The sequence below is a fragment of the Carettochelys insculpta genome, chromosome 2, assembly GCF_033958435.1.
Source record: "Carettochelys insculpta isolate YL-2023 chromosome 2, ASM3395843v1, whole genome shotgun sequence".
NCBI classification, from domain to species: domain Eukaryota; kingdom Metazoa; phylum Chordata; order Testudines; family Carettochelyidae; genus Carettochelys; species Carettochelys insculpta.
This window is the reverse complement of record NC_134138.1, coordinates 193,166,814-193,179,489: the sequence shown is the minus strand read 5'-3', so window position 1 is coordinate 193,179,489 and position 12,676 is coordinate 193,166,814. Positions and strand designations below refer to the sequence as shown.

Here is a 12,676-nt window from a genome sequence, read left to right as displayed (position 1 = left end):
TGCCTGCCTTTAAGGCAGCCCGCAGCCTCGGCCTGCTGCACACCAGCCCCGCACGCCCCACCTCCTGCTGCCGACGCCTCTCCCCACCGCCCGGCCCCGCACAACGCCTCCCCACACCGGCCCCCAACGCTACCTCACACCTCCCATCCTACCACGCCTCCCTCCCTCCCCAAGGCCTCCCACGCCCGCTCACCCCCACACAGCCTCCCGCTCTCGCCTTCCCCCGCGCCCGACAACAGCGCCCCAACCCACGCGCCCGCCCGCAAACCATGTCCTTATCTGCACCACCACCAGGGGGGCGGGGGCACCTGACACCCACCCGCACCGACACATGCTGCCCGCTGCCAGCGCCCGGGGGCGCCTCCCCCCTCCCGCACGTGGACGGCACACCACGCCCTCCCGGGCCGCCCACCGCGCGCTCAGCTTACGGGGAACCCTGCCCACGACCACACCCCACGCCCGCCGCGGGGCTGCCTCCCAACGCCCACGCCCGCTCCCGCGCCCCCTACGGCGCCTCACGCCCACGCTCCGACGGCCGTTTCCTCTCTCCCGCAAAACGGGGGCGCCGGCCCCCGCGGCCTCGCCCGCCACGGGCCCCCCTCCCCTTCACCGAGCCCCTCCCCGGGGGCAGGCGGGCCGGGACGCCCCCTCCACCCCCGAGGCCCCCAGCCCCACACCTCCCCCTCGCGGGCCCCCAGCCAGGGACGCTTCCAGGCCTGCCGCCTTCCCCGGGGGCGAGGGCTGCCCCGAAACGGACGCCTTCAGGCACCTGCGCCCGCCCTCCCACCACGTTTTACAGGGCCAGCAGGCATGCTGGGAAAGGGCTGCCCTGCTCACGCTAACCCGAAGGCCTGCAACGGGACGCAGGGCCGGGCCGGGCCCCACAGCCCTCCCGCTTACCAGCCCCCCGCCCGGCCCCCAGCCGCGCAACGGGCTGCGCAGGGAGGGGCCGACGGGACCGCTGGACTGCCACGCCCGCTGCCCGCGGGCCACACCAGGCGCTGGCGAAAGAAAAGCGGCAGGCCTGGAGCCCGCAAGCCCTCGCCCTCGCCCTCCCCGCTTCCCCTGGGCCACGGCCGGGGACACCTTCGTCCGGGCAAGCGAGGACCAGGCGGCAAAAGCGAGCCAGCGGCAAAAAGCCTACAGCACCCAGTATTCCCAGGAGGTCTCCCATCCAAGTACTAACCAGGCCCGACCCTGCTTAGCTTCCGAGATCAGACGAGATCGGGCGTGTTCAGGGTGGTATGGCCGTAGACGCTGCAACTGCTCCCCTTGCCTGCCTTTAAGGCAGCCCGCAGCCTCGGCCTGCTGCACACCAGCCCCGCACGCCCCACCTCCTGCTGCCGACGCCTCTCCCCACCGCCCGGCCCCGCACAACGCCTCCCCACACCGGCCCCCAACGCTACCTCACACCTCCCATCCTACCACGCCTCCCTCCCTCCCCAAGGCCTCCCACGCCCGCTCACCCCCACACAGCCTCCCGCTCTCGCCTTCCCCCGCGCCCGACAACAGCGCCCCAACCCACGCGCCCGCCCGCAAACCATGTCCTTATCTGCACCACCACCAGGGGGGCGGGGGCACCTGACACCCACCCGCACCGACACATGCTGCCCGCTGCCAGCGCCCGGGGGCGCCTCCCCCCTCCCGCACGTGGACGGCACACCACGCCCTCCCGGGCCGCCCACCGCGCGCTCAGCTTACGGGGAACCCTGCCCACGACCACACCCCACGCCCGCCGCGGGGCTGCCTCCCAACGCCCACGCCCGCTCCCGCGCCCCCTACGGCGCCTCACGCCCACGCTCCGACGGCCGTTTCCTCTCTCCCGCAAAACGGGGGCGCCGGCCCCCGCGGCCTCGCCCGCCACGAGCCCCCCTCCCCTTCACCGAGCCCCTCCCCGGGGGCAGGCGGGCCGGGACGCCCCCTCCACCCCCGAGGCCCCCAGCCCCACACCTCCCCCTCGCGGGCCCCCAGCCAGGGACGCTTCCAGGCCTGCCGCCTTCCCCGGGGGCGAGGGCTGCCGCGAAACGGACGCCTTCAGGCACCTGCGCCCGCCCTCCCACCACGTTTTACAGGGCCAGCAGGCATGCTGGGAAAGGGCTGCCCTGCTCACGCTAACCCGAAGGCCTGCAACGGGACGCAGGGCCGGGCCGGGCCCCACAGCCCTCCCGCTTACCAGCCCCCCGCCCGGCCCCCAGCCGCGCAACGGGCTGCGCAGGGAGGGGCCGACGGGACCGCTGGACTGCCACGCCCGCTGCCCGCGGGCCACACCAGGCGCTGGCGAAAGAAAAGCGGCAGGCCTGGAGCCCGCAAGCCCTCGCCCTCGCCCTCCCGCTTCCCCTGGGCCACGGCCGGGGACACCTTCGTCCGGGCAAGCGAGGACCAGGCGGCAAAAGCGAGCCAGCGGCAAAAAGCCTACAGCACCCAGTATTCCCAGGAGGTCTCCCATCCAAGTACTAACCAGGCCCGACCCTGCTTAGCTTCCAAGATCAGACGAGATCGGGCGTGTTCAGGGTGGTATGGCCGTAGACGCTGCAACTGCTCCCTTTGCCTGCCTTTAAGGCAGCCCGCAGCCTCGGCCTGCTGCACACCAGCCCCGCACGCCCCACCTCCTGCTGCCGACGCCTCTCCCCACTGCCCGGCCCCGCACAACGCCTCCCCACACCGGCCCCCAACGCTACCTCACACCTCCCATCCTACCACGCCTCCCTCCCTCCCCAAGGCCTCCCACGCCCGCTCACCCCCACACAGCCTCCCGCTCTCGCCTTCCCCCGCGCCCGACAACAGCGCCCCAACCCACGCGCCCGCCCGCAAACCATGTCCTTATCTGCACCACCACCAGGGGGGCGGGGGCACCTGACACCCACCCGCACCGACACATGCTGCCCGCTGCCAGCGCCCGGGGGCGCCTCCCCGCTCCCGCACGTGGACGGCACACCACGCCCTCCCGGGCCGCCCACCGCGCGCTCAGCTTACGGGGAACCCTGCCCACGACCACACCCCACGCCCGCCGCGGGGCTGCCTCCCAACGCCCACGCCCGCTCCCGCGCCCCCTACGGCGCCTCACGCCCACGCTGCGACGGCCGTTTCCTCTCTCCCGCAAAACGGGGGCGCCGGCCCCCGCGGCCTCGCCCGCCACGGGCCCCCCTCCCCTTCACCGAGCCCCTCCCCGGGGGCAGGCGGGCCGGGACGCCCCCTCCACCCCCGAGGCCCCCAGCCCCACACCTCCCCCTCGCGGGCCCCCAGCCAGGGACGCTTCCAGGCCTGCCGCCTTCCCCGGGGGCGAGGGCTGCCCCGAAACGGACGCCTTCAGGCACCTGCGCCCGCCCTCCCACCACGTTTTACAGGGCCAGCAGGCATGCTGGGAAAGGGCTGCCCTGCTCACGCTAACCCGAAGGCCTGCAACGGGACGCAGGGCCGGGCCGGGCCCCACAGCCCTCCCGCTTACCAGCCCCCCGCCCGGCCCCCAGCCGCGCAACGGGCTGCGCAGGGAGGGGCCGACGGGACCGCTGGACTGCCACGCCCGCTGCCCGCGGGCCACACCAGGCGCTGGCGAAAGAAAAGCGGCAGGCCTGGAGCCCGCAAGCCCTCGCCCTCGCCCTCCCGCTTCCCCTGGGCCACGGCCGGGGACACCTTCGTCCGGGCAAGCGAGGACCAGGCGGCAAAAGCGAGCCAGCGGCAAAAAGCCTACAGCACCCAGTATTCCCAGGAGGTCTCCCATCCAAGTACTAACCAGGCCCGACCCTGCTTAGCTTCCGAGATCAGACGAGATCGGGCGTGTTCAGGGTGGTATGGCCGTAGACGCTGCAACTGCTCCCTTTGCCTGCCTTTAAGGCAGCCCGCAGCCTCGGCCTGCTGCACACCAGCCCCGCACGCCCCACCTCCTGCTGCCGACGCCTCTCCCCACCGCCCGGCCCCGCACAACGCCTCCCCACACCGGCCCCCAACGCTACCTCACACCTCCCATCCTACCACGCCTCCCTCCCTCCCCAAGGCCTCCCACGCCCGCTCACCCCCACACAGCCTCCCGCTCTCGCCTTCCCCCGCGCCCGACAACAGCGCCCCAACCCACGCGCCCGCCCGCAAACCATGTCCTTATCTGCACCACCACCAGGGGGGCGGGGGCACCTGACACCCACCCGCACCGACACATGCTGCCCGCTGCCAGCGCCCGGGGGCGCCTCCCCCCTCCCGCACGTGGACGGCACACCACGCCCTCCCGGGCCGCCCACCGCGCGCTCAGCTTACGGGGAACCCTGCCCACGACCACACCCCACGCCCGCCGCGGGGCTGCCTCCCAACGCCCACGCCCGCTCCCGCGCCCCCTACGGCGCCTCACGCCCACGCTGCGACGGCCGTTTCCTCTCTCCCGCAAAACGGGGGCGCCGGCCCCCGCGGCCTCGCCCGCCACGGGCCCCCCTCCCCTTCACCGAGCCCCTCCCCGGGGGCAGGCGGGCCGGGACGCCCCCTCCACCCCCGAGGCCCCCAGCCCCACACCTCCCCCTCGCGGGCCCCCAGCCAGGGACGCTTCCAGGCCTGCCGCCTTCCCCGGGGGCGAGGGCTGCCCCGAAACGGACGCCTTCAGGCACCTGCGCCCGCCCTCCCACCACGTTTTACAGGGCCAGCAGGCATGCTGGGAAAGGGCTGCCCTGCTCACGCTAACCCGAAGGCCTGCAAAGGGACGCAGGGCCGGGCCGGGCCCCACAGCCCTCCCGCTTACCAGCCCCCCGCCCGGCCCCCAGCCGCGCAACGCGCTGCGCAGGGAGGGGCCGACGGGACCGCTGGACTGCCACGCCCGCTGCCCGCGGGCCACACCAGGCGCTGGCGAAAGAAAAGCGGCAGGCCTGGAGCCCGCAAGCCCTCGCCCTCGCCCTCCCGCTTCCCCTGGGCCACGGCCGGGGACACCTTCGTCCGGGCAAGCGAGGACCAGGCGGCAAAAGCGAGCCAGCAGCAAAAAGCCTACAGCACCCAGTATTCCCAGGAGGTCTCTCATCCAAGTACTAACCAGGCCCGACCCTGCTTAGCTTCCGACATCAGACGAGATCGGGCGTGTTCAGGGTGGTATGGCCGTAGACGCTGCGACTGCTCCCTTTGCCTGCCTTTAAGGCAGCCCGCAGCCTCGGCCTGCTGCACACCAGCCCCGCACGCCCCACCTCCTGCTGCCGACGCCTCTCCCCACCGCCCGGTCCCGCACAACGCCTCCCCGCACCGGCCCCCAACGCTACCTCACACCTCCCATCCTACCACGCCTCCCTCCCTCCCCAAGGCCTCCCACGCCCGCTCACCCCCACACAGCCTCCCGCTCTCGCCTTCCCCCGCGCCCGACAACAGCGCCCCAACCCACGCGCCCGCCCGCAAACCATGTCCTTATCTGCACCACCACCAGGGGGGCGGGGGCACCTGACACCCACCCGCACCGACACATGCTGCCCGCTGCCAGCGCCCGGGGGCGCCTCCCCCCTCCCGCACGTGGACGGCACACCACGCCCTCCCGGGCCGCCCACCGCGCGCTCAGCTTACGGGGAACCCTGCCCACGACCACACCCCACGCCCGCCGCGGGGCTGCCTCCCAACGCCCACGCCCGCTCCCGCGCCCCCTACGGCGCCTCACGCCCACGCTCCGACGGCCGTTTCCTCTCTCCCGCAAAACGGGGGCGCCGGCCCCCGCGGCCTCGCCCGCCACGGGCCCCCCTCCCCTTCACCGAGCCCCTCCCCGGGGGCAGGCGGGCCGGGACGCCCCCTCCACCCCCGAGGCCCCCAGCCCCACACCTCCCCCTCGCGGGCCCCCAGCCAGGGACGCTTCCAGGCCTGCCGCCTTCCCCGGGGGCGAGGGCTGCCCCGAAACGGACGCCTTCAGGCACCTGCGCCCGCCCTCCCACCACGTTTTACAGGGCCAGCAGGCATGCTGGGAAAGGGCTGCCCTGCTCACGCTAACCCGAAGGCCTGCAAAGGGACGCAGGGCCGGGCCGGGCCCCACAGCCCTCCCGCTTACCAGCCCCCCACCCGGCCCCCAGCCGCGCAACGGGCTGCGCAGGGAGGGGCCGACGGGACCGCTGGACTGCCACGCCCGCTGCCCGCGGGCCACACCAGCCGCTGGCGAAAGAAAAGCGGCAGGCCTGGAGCCCGCAAGCCCTCGCCCTCGGCCTCCCGCTTCCCCTGGGCCACGGCCGGGGACACCTTCGTCCGGGCAAGCGAGGACCAGGCGGCAAAAGCGAGCCAGCGGCAAAAAGCCTACAGCACCCAGTATTCCCAGGAGGTCTCCCATCCAAGTACTAACCAGGCCCGACCCTGCTTAGCTTCCGAGATCAGACGAGATCGGGCGTGTTCAGGGTGGTATGGCCGTAAACGCTGCAACTGCTCCCTTTGCCTGCCTTTAAGGCAGCCCGCAGCCTCGGCCTGCTGCACACCAGCCCCGCACGCCCCACCTCCTGCTGCCGACGCCTCTCCCCACCGCCTGGTCCCGCACAACGCCTCCCCACACCGGCCCCCAACGCTACCTCACACCTCCCATCCTACCACGCCTCCCTCCCTCCCCAAGGCCTCCCACGCCCGCTCACCCCCACACAGCCTCCCGCTCTCGCCTTCCCCCGCGCCCGACAACAGCGCCCCAACCCACGCGCCCGCCCGCAAACCATGTCCTTATCTGCACCACCACCAGGGGGGCGGGGGCACCTGACACCCACCCGCACCGACACATGCTGCCCGCTGCCAGCGCCCGGGGGCGCCTCCCCCCTCCCGCACGTGGACGGCACACCACGCCCTCCCGGGCCGCCCACCGCGCGCTCAGCTTACGGGGAACCCTGCCCACGACCACACCCCACGCCCGCCGCGGGGCTGCCTCCCAACGCCCACGCCCGCTCCCGCGCCCCCTACGGCGCCTCACGCCCACGCTCCGACGGCCGTTTCCTCTCTCCCGCAAAACGGGGGCGCCGGCCCCCGCGGCCTCGCCCACCACGGGCCCCCCTCCCCTTCACCGAGCCCCTCCCCGGGGGCAGGCGGGCCGGGACGCCCCCTCCACCCCCGAGGCCCCCAGCCCCACACCTCCCCCTCGCGGGCCCCCAGCCAGGGACGCTTCCAGGCCTGCCGCCTTCCCCGGGGGCGAGGGCTGCCCCGAAACGGACGCCTTCAGGCACCTGCGCCCGCCCTCCCACCACGTTTTACAGGGCCAGCAGGCATGCTGGGAAAGGGCTGCCCTGCTCACGCTAACCCGAAGGCCTGCAACGGGACGCAGGGCCGGGCCGGGCCCCACAGCCCTCCCGCTTACCAGCCCCCCGCCCGGCCCCCAGCCGCGCAACGCGCTGCGCAGGGAGGGGCCGACGGGACCGCTGGACTGCCACGCCCGCTACCCGCGGGCCACACCAGGCGCTGGCGAAAGAAAAGCGGCAGTCCTGGAGCCCGCAAGCCCTCGCCCTCGCCCTCCCGCTTCCCCTGGGCCACGGCCGGGGACACCTTCGTCCGGGCAAGCGAGGACCAGGCGGCAAAAGCGAGCCAGCGGCAAAAAGCCTACAGCACCCAGTATTCCCAGGAGGTCTCCCATCCAAGTACTAACCAGGCCCGACCCTGCTTAGCTTCCGAGATCAGACGAGATCGGGCGTGTTCAGGGTGGTATGGCCGTAGACGCTGCAACTGTTCCCTTTGCCTGCCTTTAAGGCAGCCCGCAGCCTCGGCCTGCTGCACACCAGCCCCGCACGCCCCACCTCCTGCTGCCAACGCCTCTCCCCACCGTCCGGCCCCGCACAACGCCTCCCCACACCGGCCCCCAACGCTACCTCACACCTCCCATCCTACCACGCCTCCCTCCCTCCCCAAGGCCTCCCACGCCCGCTCACCCCCACACAGCCTCCCGCTCTCGCCTTCCCCCGCGCCCGACAACAGCGCCCTAACCCTCGCGCCCGCCCGCAAACCATGTCACATGTCACATACCATGTGATCATCCATTGTCGTGGTCGGGGGAACCCAGTAGGTGGACGCCCCCCTGGTGCTCCGACAGGTGGTCTGCGAGGACCCCCCAGTCGCTGCTGGACTCCTTCCCACCATCCCAAGTGGGGGTTCTTGGGCTGGTCCCAGGGTGTAGGGCTGGCCTTCGGGCCAGACTCCACCTTTGAGGCCTGCTGGGTCTCAGACACGGTGTCAGGGGTGGTCGTGGGGGAGGAGGTGTCCCAGGTGCCCAGGATGGCCCTGAGCTCCTTGTAATCTGGCCAAGCAGCGAGGGCAGCCCCAGGTGTGCCGGCCCCGTCCGGGGCCGAGGCCCAAACTCCTTCACCTTGCTCCAGTCAGATGAATGCTTCCACATTCCACTGCTTGTTCTCCATCACGTGGAGCACCTCCTCTCTACTCCAGAGCCCCAGCAGGTCTCAGAGCTCGGCCTCCAACCAGCAGGGGCCCCGCCTCTTTTAGGACCCCCCGTTTGGCTGCCAAGGGTGCCTGGGTCCCCTCAGAGGGGGAGTGCTGGGGGCACGCTGGGGGCTGGGTGGATGCCATGGCACTGGTTGGGATGTTTGGGGTCTCTGGAGGGCGTGTAGGGCTAGCACGTGTGTGTGCTGCTGCCTGCAAACTCTCAGCTTCCTCCCACAGGAAATCTAGGTCCATGGTGCTTTAAGGGCTGCTACAAGTGGCAACCCTCAGCTACGTCTACACATGAAGCCTACATCGACGTAGCTTATTTCCATGTAGTGACATTGAAATAGGCTATTTTGATGAATAACATCTACACGTCCTCCAGGGCTGGCAACGTCGACGTTCAACATCGACGTTGCGCAGCACCACATCGAAATAGGCGCTGTGAGGGAACGTCTACACGCCAAAGTAGCACACTTCGAAATAAGGGTGCCAGGCACAGGTGTAGACAGGGTCACAGGGCGGACTCAACAGCAAGCCGCTCCCTTAAAGGGCCCCTCCCAGACACAGTTGCACTAAACACCACAAGATCCACAGAGCCGACAACTGGTTGCAGACCCTGTGCATGCAGCATGGATCCTCAACTGCAGCAGCAGCAGCCAGAAGCCCTGGGCTAAGGGCTGCTGCACACGGTCACCATAGAGCCCTGCAGGGGCTGGAGAGAGCGTCTCTCAACCCCTCAGCTGATGGCCACCATGGCAGACCCCGCTATTTCAATGTTGTGGGACACGGATCATCTACCCGTGCCCTACTTCGACGCTCAACTTCGAAGTAGGGCGCTATTCCCAACCCCTCATGGGGTTAGCAGCTTCGACGTCTCGCCACCTCACGTCGATGTTAACATCGAAATAGCACCCAACACGTGTAGCCATGACAGGTGCTATTTTGAAGTTAGTGCTGCTACTTCGAAGCGGCGTGCATGTGTAGACATGGCTCTAGAGCCCCACAGTGGCTGGGCAGAGCATCTGCTGATTGTTGCCATGGAGGACCCCACTTTTTCAAAGTAGCGGGACGCGGATCATGTGCACACAGTCTACATCAACGTAGGGAGCTATTCTCATCTTTGGATACAAACAGTGATTTCAACGTCTCGCCGTCTCATTGATTTCAACGTCAAAATAGCGCATGGTGCCTGTAAATACAACGCGTGCTATTTCAACGTTGTGCCAGCTACTTCAAAGTAGCCGGCTACTGTAGACGCACCCTTTATGTACTTGTTTGAAGGTTATATATTGGGACATTATGTGAGCCTGTGGTTTTAATTTGGAATACACTCTTTTTACCCAACAGCACATAACACACATACCCAACAAGCAAATACAGCATAATTCTAGTTCAATTAGCAAGGGATGGAATATGAGTGATAGCACGCCCTTGGTGTGGGAGACCAGCCTGGGAAAAGATCATACCAATGATTGAAGTGATTTCCTTTTCAGATTTAGCGATTCTTAACATGTCTCCATTTGCATGCAGTATCTGAATGACACATTTCCTGATCTCCTTCTGTGTCTGTTGTAAAAACTGAGTCACCTCTGTTGCTTTGAGTAAGTGATGGGTTGAATCATGCCAGTCCAACCACAGGTTTAGAGAAAAGTTAACTGCATTGGTGGTTATAGTTGTCTGTGCTGTCCTCTGGTAGACAGTAAGTGTGGTTGCTGCCATACAGCACACCAGCATTGCATCTACATTCATCCACTGGCAGCTGGCTAGCGCTCCCATCTTCCTAAACTACATTCTCCCCAGAGGTAACACACACACACACACACACACACACACACACACACACACCCCACCACCACCATTAAACAATACCGGTGTTATATTTTCTAGTTCATCCCATAGGCATGTTCCCAAGGAAGTATCTGTACTGCTCGGTTCTGCGGTGACAGGCAGTGACAAGCATACCCCCTTCTGAGGGCTCCACTCAGTACACCCTCGAGTGCCCAGTAGTTCGTCCTCTCTCCCAGCCCACTGGCTCACAACCTGGGGAAGCCAGAAGGATCGCATGGTCAATATTGGGAGTGGGGTTACCCTCCATAGCTCAGTCTCCGCAGACAAACTTGAAAGCTATTTTAACAACAATTTCACCAAACAGTAAATCAGGTTTAACCATACAAGAGACATATTGTAGCCATTCATATTTATAGGTATTAAACAATGACCTTTTCAGTCGTCTCAAGAGATGCACTAAAACCTTAATATTCCCAGATAACATCCAATACATTTCATGTTCAAGCATTGCCAACCTGAGAATGTGCATTTCAGTACACCCAATCCATTGCAGTTTTATTTCCTAATTCCATCTCTTTCTTATATAGCAACCAGGTGGGAGTGTTCAGCCACTGCCACATGTTCCATTTAGCTTTCAAGTTTCCTGAACCCATTTGAAACAGATCCCTATTGGCATTCACCTACTTTTGAATATGATTATCTTGCAGCTGTGACAAAGTGCTTAAGTTGTTTTTGATCACCTTAGATCTACAGTATTCATAATCCCTGTTTCAAAACCAATTCCCCCCAGTATAGTATCTGCCACATTTCAGTTTGCTCAAACATTGGAGGGTTGATATGTCTTTACACAAGCCATCAGCATAGGGAGGGAGTAAGGTAAACATTTAGATACCATTCTAGACACATTTAATTGAGTCCAGTCCATGCCGATTTTCATTTCTACCAGTAATGGATTTAATAAGAATCCCCAGAAGCAGATAAAGCCATTCCTCATCCTGTGGTCTCATCTTTTCCCAGGATGGACTTTTGTGAATCAGAATTTCAGCACTTTCAAGCTCTGGTTCTGGGATTCTTTCTCCCTGTAAGGCTTGTGCAATCAGGAAAAAAATAAAGAAATAAAACTGTTAATTGTTTTATGATAGTAACAATTGAACGGGAGGTGATCAGCTGCCAGCAGGATTCCAGGTGGTGGTGTTACCTAAAGGGGATGAAATATTATTAAAACAGTTTTATTTGGGATACGTGTACCCATTTGGGTTTGAAATCTTTTGCCATTCCATATGCCAAGGGGTTGAGGCAGTCAACTATGGAATACGGATCTACCCATTTGGATCTTGGGTATGGTCCTTCTTTTCTAGCTTTAAGTACATTACTCAGTCTCCAGCTTCCCATAAAGCAGGCTCATCAGCTCTTTGTTTTTGCATTTTTTTCATTCATATGTTCAATGGCTTGATTGATCCTGTACTGCAGTGTGGTTTTATCCTCCAAATCTGGGATGGTGCATACATCTGCCAGATCCCTTCAGCCCAGGGGCTGTGCCTGAATCTTTGTAAAACTTGTTTAAAGGGTGTGGGATCTTGTAGAAAAGGTAGTGTTTCCTGCTTTCCTCTACAGATCTCTTTAGACTGTGTTTTCCTAAACATTTTTCCCCAACCACTGTGAGCAAAAACCAACCACTGCACAAAACCAGTATATATCTCCTTCAACAGCAATTTCACTATACAACTCCCAAAAGAGCAACCCACAACCCCTGAAAGAGCAATTTCAGTGTACAACTCCTGAAAGAGCAACTCACAACTGAAAGAACAACTCACAACAGTATTAATACGCAAGTCAACTCCAATGTACTCCAGAGTTTGTTTGATTAATTAGTTGGACGTTTCCAATCTTTATCCTACAATGTCAGGCTTACTAAAGCTGGCAGTGTGCACACCAGTTTCTATTATAATCATGGATACTCTAATTGTGGGTACTCTGTCCCACTAATGCATTGTCCCCCAAAAATGTTATACAGATAAAATACACAGGATCTGTTCAGGGGAGAAGGCAGTACACCACGTTAATTATAAGAATATAAATAGCAGCTACAGAACATTTGGGAGTGTGTGTGTGTGTGTGTGTGTGTGTGTGTGTGTGTGTGTGTGTGTGTGTGTGTGTGTGTGTGTGTGTAGGTATTAGGCATTAGATATTGGTTATAGTAGTGGTACTACTACTACAACCAATATCTAATGCCTAATACCTACACACACACACACACACTCCCAAATGTTCTGTAGCTGCTATTTCATTACCAGTCCTGATTGTAGCTGGAGTCTGTAGCTTGAGTTCATAGCCTGAGTTTGCAGTTCATGACGGCTAACTGGCCAGGAAAGCCGGGCACGAAGAGCGGATGGGTCTGTCAGGCACGCACCAATGCTCTTCTATGTTACAAGCAGAGCGTTACCCAGAGGTCGTCCCTTCTCAGCCCTTCTTTTATAGGCTTTAAGTCAGATGTAAGCCTAGGGGTCCTGTGGTGTCATGCTGCCTCAGTGTTCAGACATAACTTTCATCT

General features: G+C 63.9%; 6 non-coding genes across 6 annotated transcripts; all 6 read right to left on the bottom strand.

The window, feature by feature from the left end:
* Positions 1 to 1,137: 1,137 nt before the first annotated feature.
* LOC142009919 (5S ribosomal RNA) lies at positions 1,138 to 1,256 on the bottom strand. Its single transcript, XR_012644676.1, has one exon. It is a non-coding gene; the product is annotated as a 5S ribosomal RNA (ribosomal RNA).
* Positions 1,257 to 2,409: 1,153 nt separating this feature from the next.
* Positions 2,410 to 2,528, bottom strand: LOC142009940 (5S ribosomal RNA). Its single transcript, XR_012644697.1, has one exon. It is a non-coding gene; the product is annotated as a 5S ribosomal RNA (ribosomal RNA).
* Positions 2,529 to 3,681: 1,153 nt separating this feature from the next.
* Positions 3,682 to 3,800, bottom strand: LOC142009893 (5S ribosomal RNA). Its single transcript, XR_012644654.1, has one exon. It is a non-coding gene; the product is annotated as a 5S ribosomal RNA (ribosomal RNA).
* Positions 3,801 to 4,953: 1,153 nt separating this feature from the next.
* LOC142009818 (5S ribosomal RNA) lies at positions 4,954 to 5,072 on the bottom strand. Its single transcript, XR_012644596.1, has one exon. It is a non-coding gene; the product is annotated as a 5S ribosomal RNA (ribosomal RNA).
* Positions 5,073 to 6,225: 1,153 nt separating this feature from the next.
* On the bottom strand, positions 6,226 to 6,344 carry LOC142009933 (5S ribosomal RNA). Its single transcript, XR_012644690.1, has one exon. It is a non-coding gene; the product is annotated as a 5S ribosomal RNA (ribosomal RNA).
* Positions 6,345 to 7,497: 1,153 nt separating this feature from the next.
* On the bottom strand, positions 7,498 to 7,616 carry LOC142009785 (5S ribosomal RNA). Its single transcript, XR_012644563.1, has one exon. It is a non-coding gene; the product is annotated as a 5S ribosomal RNA (ribosomal RNA).
* Between the last annotated feature and the right edge of the window lie 5,060 nt (positions 7,617 to 12,676).